Source organism: Phocoena phocoena, chromosome 2 (assembly GCF_963924675.1).
Source record: "Phocoena phocoena chromosome 2, mPhoPho1.1, whole genome shotgun sequence".
Taxonomy (NCBI): Eukaryota; Metazoa; Chordata; class Mammalia; order Artiodactyla; family Phocoenidae; genus Phocoena; species Phocoena phocoena.
The window spans coordinates 65,219,428-65,231,464 of record NC_089220.1 but is presented as its reverse complement, the minus strand read 5'-3'; positions in this window follow the sequence as shown (position 1 = coordinate 65,231,464).

Below are 12,037 nucleotides of genomic sequence, written 5' to 3'. Positions count from 1 at the left end.
GCCTCTGTTTTCCTCCATGCTGCATTATATTTGATTGCTAAGATTAACTCTGTGGGCCAGCTTCTTCCCCAGCGATGCTGGATAAACGAGGGTGCCACTGCAAGACTGTGTGTGTTTATGTTATTGATGCAGATTTTGTGAGTTGTTAATGCATCTGGTGCAAGTACACGAGTAGAAGTTCAAACTTCAATTAGTTGAGTTTATGAAGCACTGACAGTGTAGGGCAATATATGAGGCATGTAGGAAATTACAAAGGGAACAGGAAACGCAATCTTTGTTCATATTGAGTTTATAATCTAATGGAACAAATATAAATGGAGATACATGATAGCAGATAAAATAAACATAAAAACATAGTTATAACCAGTTACAGATGGATAGAGATATTTGCACCAGTGCTGTGGGGCTGGGAAAATGATTGCAGCGACTATTGTCAGCTGGGGTAAGTCAGGAATTGTTTTAGTACAGGACGTAAAACTTAGGCAAAAATACTAAGAACAGGAAGGACAAGGATTAGTGTGGGGGAAATCATTCTAGGAAGTATGAATGAAAATGAATAAAATGAATGAAAACGGAGGGAGTGGACAGGTTCTTTGTAGATGGCAATAAGGTTTGCTTGAACATCGGGGGTTTTGTAGGATAGAGATTTATTTTGGAAAACCTTACAGTAGGCTCACTGCTGTAACAAAGAATCCAAAATATCAGTGACTTAAAGGCTATTTCTTACATCAGATCCGACGGGAATCTGTGTGTGTGGGTCTCTATTCTGCACAGTTATTCAGGGTTCCCGGCTCCTTCCAGCTAAATTTTAAGTTCAAGGAGTCTTCTAGGTTTCGACAGTATTTCATTCAGTTGGTGAAGGGGATGGGAAATGGAGGAGAGTCAGTGGGACGTATATGTGGGCCCAGGTTGGCAGTAGCCCTGCACACACCCCACTGGCCAGCACTCAGCCATGTGGCCGTACCTCTGTGCAACAGGCTAGGAAGGGTAATCTAGCTGGGTGCCCAGGAAGAAAAAGGTGTGTTTGGGGAAATACGTAGTGGTCTCTCTATCGTTTTTATGCTAGTATCCTCTGAATCTAGATCACATCCTTATTTTTCACCTGAAGTTTACTTTGTTCTTTCCAATTTGCCTGTTGAGCTTGGAGGCCCTGCCATCACCTCAAACCCACCAGTCCTTCCTTTCCTAGCTTCATTATTCATTATTTTTTAATCAACAATTCTTCATTCTTTTATTGCTGTAGCATGATACCTCAGAGTCACTGTTAACCTTTCTCTTCTTTATGTATTTAACAGTGTTCCTTCAGAACGCCTGCTCACTGTATTCTTTTTCTTCTTTTTCCATCTTCCGTACACTCTTGGCAGTGACCTCATGTCCTAACAGTTCCACTGGTATAATAATTTCCTACCTAGTGTTCCACCCTGAATATTGCTACTACATAAATAATCACTTTCATCTTGTGATATCCTTCTTAGTAATCCTTTTGCCTCCTGTGTGTGTGAAGATGAATTCCAAATTCCTAAGTTATACTTAGGAATCACTGTTATCCTTCCTCTATCTCCTTTCCAGCCTCATTTCTGACCACTGAGCACAAGAAGGCTGTACTCCAGGCAGGCTGGGCGTATTAGACTCTGAATCTAGAGGATGCTAATTCTTACCCTGGAGACAAGAGCTTTCCCTGGAGAACGAGCTATTCTGCACCTTTTGGAGCAAGCCCCAGCTCATGTTATGTATAACTCATGAAGCCTTGCATAAACACATTGGCTCCTAGTAATCTTTGACTTGCCTATTCCATTCACTCCTGTGGGTGCTTAATCATATACAGCCTCGTTTTGCTGTAAAAATGTTTAGTGTGTGCACATTTTGTCTTTCCACATTGATTGTTCAGATCCATAAGGGCAGGGATGATGTCATATATCTTATAATTTCCTACAGGGCCTAATATACAACTAGGCACAAAGTAATTACTCGACAGCTACTTGCTGAATAAATGTATTGAATGGAGATAAAGGCACTTAGGTGTGAAGGTAATCATTTGGATGGGGGTTTTCATTTGATTCAAGAGGCATTTGGGAGCCATTTTTGGCTTCTGAAAATAGGAATCAAAAGTTACTCAGGGAAGAGGATTCTTATGGTTGTATGTAGGATCCTCTCAAGTTGAAAATAGATAAATACAAAATGTTAAAGATGGAGTTAAAACAAAGAGCATGGTTTGTTCATATAAACAGTGTAGGGGCCCTGTTCCCTGTAGGATTGGAGAAGGTGTAAGTCTGAAGCCACGGAAGATTCCTGTTAGGCTTTCTAGGTTTGAAACATAAGACATAAAAGTAAATGATAGAAAAAAAAAAAGGTAAATGATAGAACTTATTGATGCCCAGAAAGCAAAGGAGAGAAATGGCTCCCACAAAACCTGACCGCAGTATACTACTGATGGTAACAAACTGGGAATGAGTGATGATTTAAATGAACGTAATATGTTGATTTAATATGAGTTTAGTTTCAGGTTGCAAAGACCTTTCAGATGCAGATAGGTGTTCTACAGACATCGGCAGGATGATAAGTTTGAAAGAACTCTGATTGCAGAGTTAGGAGACCAGTCATCTAGTCCTGACTTTATAGCCACTGGGGTTTGTAATCTTGTGCAAGTCATTCACGCTTTCTGTGTAATGTGGGGTAGGCATTTTCATGGGGTGGAGCAATTGAAAAAAGATTCCGTAGTCAATACATTTTGGAAATGCTGTATATTTTTCAACATTTTAGTGAACATTTCAAGCATACAGAGTAGTTAAAATACTTTTACAGTAGGCATCTATATCCTTGTCACTTAGATTTGACAATGAACATTTTACTGTGCTTGTTATATATCTGTTCATCTGTCTATTAATTTATCCATTCATTGTTTTGTTTTCATCTCTTCTTCCTCCTCCTCTCCCTTCTCCTTGTCCTTCTCTTATTATTACTATGTATAATGCTGGTCAAAAAGAGAATGCATAGTAGTAATGAACTATAAAGTTATAGATGAGTTTATTACTTGTAAAGAATTTAGTTTGTGTACATCTGAATCCCTGGAGTCATCTTTGAACATTTTCTTATATCCTATATCCAGTCCATTATCTTCGTTCTTTTTTTTTTTTTTTTTTGCGGTACGCGGGCCTCTCACTGTTGTGGCCTCTCCCATTGTGGAGCACAGGCTCTGGACGCGCAGGCTCAGTGGCCATGGCTCATGGGACCAGCCGCTCCGCGGCACATGGGATCTTCCCAGACCGGGGCACAAACTCGTGTCCCCTGCATCGGCAGGCAGACTCTCAACCACTGCGCCACCAGGGAAGTCCCATCATCTTCATTCTTGAATCATCTATTCTGTACTCTACATTCTGTTCATCTCTTTGATTCTACTTTCAAAATACATCCCAAATCCATTTATTTCTTGCCATCGTCACTACTGCCCTGTGCCAAGCTACTGTTTTCCCCCATTGGATACCTAGTCCCCTGTTTTCACTTTTGCTTATCTACAGTTTCTTCCTTGCAGAGAAATAAGAATTATTCTTTCAAAATAAAAGTCAGAACAAGTCACTCTATTGCTCAGAATCTTCCAGTCACATTAGTGTGGCCCAGTAGGCCCTGTATGATTTGCTCCCTGGCTCATACTTTGATGACATTTTCTACCACACTTTCTCTTGCTTATTCGACTGTGTCCACAGGTTCCTACCTCAGGGCCTTTGCACTTGCCTGGAATCCTCTTTACCTAGATAAGTTATGATTCCCATACTAAACTCCTTTAGGTGTCTGCTCTAATGTCTCCTTATCATGAGGGCTTTCTTGATCAACCTATCTAATATATATATATATATTTTTTTTTCACTCTCCATTTTCTCATCGTAGTTTTCTTTTCTTCATGGCATGTATATTTATTTGTTCATTTTTTTCTCTCCATGAGGACAGATATGATCACTATCTATTCTGGGGGTATAGAACAATAATTGGCCCATAGTAAATACTTAACACATACTTGTTGAATATGTAAATGAACTGAAGATAAATGACATAGACCTAGAGGACGTAGAAGATAAAAAACATAGACCCTGCACTGATGTGGTGGCTTTCGAAATTAATACAAGTAAACTTGCTGAGTTTATAACACATACTGATGTCGTCTAAAACAGCAGAGTCCCAGGTATGACATGAGAGTGAATTTTACTGAAGTTGTCCCTGGCTTTTTCCCATCTGCATTCATCTGTGAGGAAGAAGATGGTGTGGGGCAAGCCTTGGTCAAGAGTGATAGAAAAATCACATGCTGGTAAAAGTTGATATGAAGTGAGTTGATGCTCAAAGCTAGGAATTGAGAAGCACAGTAAGAGGAGGATTAAAATCTGGGAGAAACCCCCCATATTTTTCTAAGTCAGTAATTGACAATTTGAGTTCCAACTAGCCTTAGTATGTTTTTGTTAAGCCAAGCCATTTTGCATTCAGGTATTGACTTTATTGAGCATAGATGCAAGGATTCCCCTGTATAGGCATGTATCATAGCGACTTGGGAATTCTAATAAAAATAATTATTTTATTCATAATATTTGTTTCATTTTTTGCTCAATTTAAGACATGAGAATTTCTTTCCTTTCTTTCTTTTTTTGCTATAAATATATTTTAGTATTAGCCCTTTTAAATCCCTTTCACCTTTTACCCACATCCACAAAATAAATACTTATCAGTTACTGAGAAATTGGAATGTAAGCTCAATTATGTTAAAAACTAATGGGTAACACTAACACATAGTAACAGCTTCTTTTGCAATATTTATTCTCTTGGTGATAAAAGAAAAAAAAATAAGCCCAACAGCCCACTGCTGCAGAAAGAATTTAGCTACAAGTTTATCAATTTGAGCAGGCCAACTGCACAACTAAATGCATGTGAAACTTAACAAATCCCTTGGGGAAGCTGACTGTAAAAATTTTCTAGTCTGTGTTGAGTTACTGAGGTGTGACATGGTGGATTGGACTTAATGCCTTAGGCAAGCACAATCAAATAAGAGACAGTTTAAGATTTTTCTGTGTCCATGAAGGGATCTCTGGTAGATGTCTAAATGTAGCTTTCAGAAAGGAATATAACACCATCATGAGTTCTCTTTCCTGAATATTTTGCTGGGTTATTTTGGTTTAGAAGAAATCCAAGTAAGATTTATGCAGGGTAGGCTTTGTAACAGTTGAAAGATTTAAGATTGTGATTTGCTTCATAGGGATATGGGAAAATACAAAGCATTTCCCCTTAAATTTTAATTTTTAAGAAGAAAATTCAAGAATAGTATATGTGATTTACTGGAATTACTTTGGGCTATGGCATGTGATCTTGTGATCTCTTAAAGTTGACCCACCCACCTCAGAATTTCGGAAGAATTTAGTGTAAGAGAGTTACTGTCGTAAAGTCGTTGAGTGGAAAGGGCCTGGAGCCTGATGACCTTGATTCGAATCCCAGTTATATCACCTATTAATGTGTGACTTAGGACAAATTAGTTAACCTCAGTTTTCTAATCTGTAAAATGGAAATAATACCATCAATCTTAGGGTTGTGTGAAGATTAAGTGAATTAATAAAAGTAAAGCATTTAGAATAGAGCTTGACCATAGCACTCAGTAAGTGTTAGCTATACAGCAATGACTGTAATAATAATTTTTAGTATGATTATCCTGTGATCACTCAGGACATCTAGTGCCGTCTCTCAGGAGTATGAGTCATGTCGTGTCATAGTCCTTCAGCTGCCCAGTGCTTAGCTTATGACAATCTATATGAGACATAGGTTTGCGAGTTGGATCCCCAGCCCCTGAGAGTGTTGGAACCCGCACCATATGAGGTTTTCCAACTTATAGAGGAAACTCACTCTGAAATCATCTGTATCACAAAATAGAACCTTTTACTCTAGAGAAGAGGATAAGCAGACTAGAGTTGAGGCGGGGAGTTGTCCTAGCTTTAAAGACAGTGGACATCTCAAAATTGTTAAAGTAGCTGCTCCTTGGACATTACTTGGCTGTTGGGTCTTCAGGATTCATAGAGCTTTCCCCCATTTTTCAAACATCAGTTTCCGTGATAGCCCTGAAGCATCTTCACAGTCACTTCAGTTCTTTGGACAAGTCCTTTCAGTTTTCTCCTGTGACCTGTCCTCATGATACCGACCTATGGCCCTGACCACAGTCTTCCCACAGGAACCCTGCCCCTGACACTTAACCTTCCAGCCTAGACAGCCAACCTTGGAAGCATGCAGTTCCCTCCCTGTGACCTGGTTGACTGACCAGAAAGCAGGAAGCCATTGACATTGACCTCTGACTCTGTCATTTACCACTTTTCTTACTTCCTCTTGCCCTCTGGATTTCAGGAGCCCTGCTTGTCTCTGACTCTGGACATTGCTTTTTCCAACCCTGTGTTTCCCCTTTTTTCCTTCAGCACTTGCCTAATCAGGACTCTCGAAGAAGAGGGGGGAGAAGAGACCCCAGAGGAGGCAAAGATGAAGGGGAAGCGCTGGGCCTAAAGAGGGCAACCACATAATTTATGGTTCAACCTGGGATATTTTGAGGGGAAAGTGGGGGCTATTAATAATTACACTAGGACAACCTGACATAAACCTTGTTGTCCTGGGCAGACTGGATCCTTGGCCCACCCTGGGCCTAAGACTGTGGGGAAAGCAGTTATTTCCCCATCCCCTTTCCTTATTCTTTCCACTCAATAATAGCACCACCAACACATGAATGCCCTGATTTTTTTGTTGTCGTTGTTAAGTAGTTGCTGTGGGGAGGAGGGGCAGTCGTGGGTTACCACAGTGCTCATTTAAAAGACTAAGCAATCATGTCAGCAAAAGCGGTCTCTAAAAAGTCTGCCAAATGTCAATCTACAAATAATTGAGAAGTAATTATCATTACTATTATTTTTGATTAAATAGAACCATAAGACTTATTTCTCCATTCTTTTTCTCTCTGTATGGGAGAACACAATGGGAATTCAGTCCTTTGTACAATTGTTGGGACCCTTTTTATAGTCTCTATAAAGTTTCATAGTGAGGAATGCTGAAAAAGCCTTTAACATTTACAACACAGGACAAGGGCTGGAAGCACGGTTCCCTCTTTCTACAAATGTGGCAAGACCTGGAAATTTAGTTGAAAATAATGAAAACGTTTATATTTCTAATAAAAGCAAATTTATTTGTACATGCTTTGGGTCTCCTAATATTGTTTAAATGAGTGGTAGATTCTATTAGTAATTAACTCTGTAAATACCAGTTCATTGTGCATGAGCATAGAGTAAATAAATTCAAATTGTACCTTTTTTTTAATCTGTTAGGACCTATTTTCCAACTTAAACCTAAATTTTACAGTCAGCAACAGCATAAAATAATAGAGCATGTCAGTGAACGTTGTGATAATTTTAAGTATTAATTTAAATAAATGAAGTTCCTGTTATAAGTTCCTCCTTCTAAGTGTGAATAGTAGGTGCCAGAGAATGTGTGAGCTGGGACAGATCTTAGATATCACCTAGTGCAACCACCCGAGATGCCAAAGGGTGCAGGGCTCACTTGGCTTAAATCACTAGTTGCCTCACTCTATAATCTTGTTCCTTGTTTCAAATATTAGTAAATACTACTAGGCTGTAGTAGGTAAATCACCCCCAAATTTTGTATTTTGCTTCAAAATAGCAACCTAAATCACCAGTAAGGCTTAGGGCCAACCTGCTGTTTTTAAGTGGACTCCCTAATTTAATTAATTCACTCAATGTCTTCAAAAGTTATGAAGGACTTGAAGAAGCTACGGCTTTATATTGCATATTTTCAATTTTGGATTTCAACCAAAAGTGATATCGTCATGTTCAGCAGATATGGACTTTCTCTTTGCTTTTTAGTAGTAAATGCCACTACAAATGTCTTATAATTAAAACATAAAGATACTGATCCTTTAACTTGCACTTTGTAGAAATAGAAGAAGCTTGCCAGAGACAGACTATTTCATATTCACCAAACTTTTTTGGTAAAGGGACTGATAGTAAATATTTCTGGCTTTGTGGGCCATATGGTCTTTGTCACAACTACTTAGCTCTGCTGTTGGAGTGCAAGAGCAGTCTTAGACAGTGTGTAAAGAACGAGCATGGCTGCGTTCCATTAAAACTTTATTTTCAAGACAGGCAGTGGATGGGATAAAAGCAGGCACTGTGGGCCATAGTTTGCCAACTCCTGTCCTTTTGTGATGATAGGTCTCAATTTAATGTTCACATAGATGAAAGCTATATTTTAAATTTATTTAAAGAAAAAATCTTTATCATATCATTTATTGAGGGATTATATATGATTAGGATGCATGCTTAATTAAAATGATTTCTAATAAGATAGCATAGAGAACAGTAGAGGAGTCCTAGCAAGGGTAATCACTGCAACATTATTTGTAATAGCAATGAAGGGAAACAACTTCAATGTTCATTGATAAAGAACTGGTTAAGTAAACTGTGGAAATCTGCACAGTTAAAAAGAATGAACTACAAGTATTTTAACTGACAAGGAAATTTCTCTCCAACACCGTTATTTTGATGGATAAAAAAGAGAGTTATAGATGTATACAGTATGACACCATTTACGCCAAGTGAACAAGTCACAAAAGACTACTGCATATTCTCTGTGGATACAGATGACTGTAAATTTATGGTGAAAAGCTCTAGGGGAATGCATACCAACCTCACAGCAGTGATTACCTCCGGGGAGGGACTGGGTTTAGGGGTGTTAGTCAAATAGAATGTGAAACCACCCATTTAAAAAAGACATTAGAGAATGACATGCACAAAACTGCTAGACAGACATTTACGTTCTGAAACAGTATAAGAAATGAGGACTTTTAATGTTTAAGTTTAAAATTATAGTACATGAATTTATGGTACATGAAATTTATGGTCTTTATAATTTTGAGGATTCTATAAGAAATGAATGTTAGGTAAGGATCTACTTCCAATGAAAAGGGCATGTGATTTATTTATTGCGTAGGCCTTGGTCTGCAGAAATACTTTGAACATTAGGAAATTTGAGAAACTCAGTAACTTTGCAAAGGTAGTAGACTGACCACAGTGGTCAGTAATTTATGAGCTGTATGTCAATGTTATGCTCAGCCTGGCCTTCGGAATTTACACCTGTGCTAGTGTCACACTTTGACAGGGAAACTTATTTTGTAACATGCTACCTTCTCAAGTGAAATCTGTGTGGATTTGATGCCAGTATACCTGAATTTAGCACAGCCCCCAAACGAATGTAGTATGTGAGTCTAGATATAAGACGGATGATGTAAAGCAAAAACATGCTTATTTATGGCTGAGAAGAGACTGTATTTTCGCAGGTACTTGTTGCAGACCTACTATGAACTCCTCACTGTTTTGGAAAAGTCTGTAAAAAATGTGAATAGCCTCTTTTCTGAAGACCATCTCATTGGGGAATAAGGAGAAATTAGATAACATCAAAAGATATTGTATTTTAAAATGCCATCTTGAGAATCCAGGAATATATACAGCAGATGAGGGGACCAACGTGGGATGGAACTGTTGAGTGTCAGCTTCTTAAGATAGTTGCGTCTTGTTTTGGGTCTCAAAGTAAAGTTTGGATAGATAGGGGAGATGAAAAGGCAGATTTTAAGAAGGAGGGAGCTTGTGGGCAACTATGGTGAGTCAGAGAGCAAGTTTAGGCGTCTGTTCTGAAGAGGAGCATGGTGTAGTAACGATGCTGATGGTGGCAGTAATGACCCGCTGCGGCTGCTGGTAATGGAAGCATCAGTAGCAGCATTTATAGTATAACCAGTATAATACTAGGGTCACCTTTTTAGCTTAAGTATAATTGACTTAGAATATTATATTAGTTTCAGGTCTACAACACAGTGACTCAATATTTTTATACATCATGAAATGTTCACCACGGTAAGTCAAGTCACCGTACAAAGTTATTATAATATTATTGACTATACTATATTCCCTATGTGTACATTATATCCCTGTGACTTATTTTATAACTGGAAATTTGTACCTCTTAGTCCCCTTGACCTATTTCACCCATCCCAGCATCTTCCTCCCCACTGGCAACCACCCATCTGTTCTCTGTGTCTGTAAGTCTGATTTCACTTACATGTGGAATCTAAAGATAAAACAAATGAACAAGTATAACAAAATAGGGTCCCATTTTTTTTTGACGAAGAGTTTTATGCCAGACAAGGTACTGTTTCACATACCTTTTTCAATTCTCACTAAGCCCAAGGCCATGGTACAACTCTTCCCTCCCATCCTACAGGTGAGGAATCAAGGTTTTTAGAGGTAAAATAACTTCACAAAGAACATTTAGCTGGTGAGTGCCAAAGCCAATATGTTTTTGGCTGCCTGACTATAAAGCCCTGGACCACCCAAGGCCAAGCTGACCCAGAGGACAACCATTCTACTGCTGGTTCTGACACTTAAGTACCCCCTGACTCATTTTCCTCCAACCTGAAGTAAAGGCACTGGACAACACAATCTCTAAGACTCATTACACTCACCCTGTGATTTAGTTGCCTTATCAGAAAGTGGGGCTATAATTGTACTGTGCAGATAAAACAATGAGAGGATACATGGAACAGTGTCAGGCAAATAGTACACACTCAATAAAATTTTAGAGTCCAATAAATAGAACATTGCTGTCATCATCTAATCATCAAACACTCAGTCTAGATAATTGCTTCAGCATTTTTTCTACTAGATTCATCCTAAACTTTGGATGAAAGAGACGTAGCAGGGTTAGCATGAACCTTTCTATTTACCCTAAAGATGTGGTTCATAACTAGGGGAGAGAACTTGTTCAAGACCTTCTTAACTTTGTTAAAATCTAACTGCCTATATATTGTATATGGGTCTTAGTTGCGGCATGCGGGGTCTTGTTGAGGCATGCGGGGTCTTCCGTTGCGGGCTGTGGGCTCTCTCGTGACGCCAGGCTTCTCTCTAGTTGGGGCGTGTGGGTTTTCTCTTCTCTACTTGTGGCATGCGGGCTCCAGGGCGTGTGGGCTCTGTAGTTGTGGCACACGGGGTCCAGAACACGTGGGCTCTGTAGTTTGTGTCACGCGGGCTTAAGTTGTCCCACGGCATGTGGGATCTTAGTTCCCCGACCAGGGATCGGACCCATGTCCCCTGCTTTGGAAGGTGGATTCTTTACCACTGGACCACCAGGGAAGTCCCTCTATATGTATATATTTTTAAAAATTGTATTTTATTATCACGTATTGACCATAATCGGCTTTTTAAATTAATATATTGTGGAAATCTCCACAAGATAATATAACTCTCTCTATAGTTGCACAGTATTTAATTGCATAATATTTCATGCAAGCAGTTCCTTATTAATGGGTATTTAAACTGATTTTAGTGTTTTGTTTTTATAAAAATTCTGTGGATATCTTTTTGCATTTGTGTGTGTATTTGTTCAATTACTAGATTTGCTTGGGATAAATTTAAAGAAATAGAATATGCATTTAAATTTTGATAAGTGATGTCAAAGTGTGCTCCAGAATTTTTGTCATTTTCTTTTCATGTTAGTAATAACATGGAGATGTCACAAATAAGCCAAAATACGAAATAAGACCACTTTCACTTTTCTACATACATTCAAGTAATGAAGACACAAAGAAATCAATCTGAAATGTCTTCAGTGCAGGATCAGTAGAGTTGATCTTACTGCTTACTTCCAATATACCATTACTCAAATCAGAAAAGCAAATATTAAAAAAAAAATAACCCCCATAATTTTGTTTAGGATAGGCAAAGAGATAAAATGTTAATTTTTGGATAATTTAAAGATATACAGTGTCATGTAATTTTTGGGGAGGATGTGAATATGCATTTTATGGCAGAGACACAGATAAGGGACAGAGGAAATTGTACTGCTTGTTTCCAGAGTAGATTATTCGTTTAAGGACTATATTTCATAACATCATGATTTTAATACTAAAAAAAGATAGAAATAATAGTTGTGGAGAAATATATGTTTGCTTTCTGTTCCTGTTTAAGTTCATATG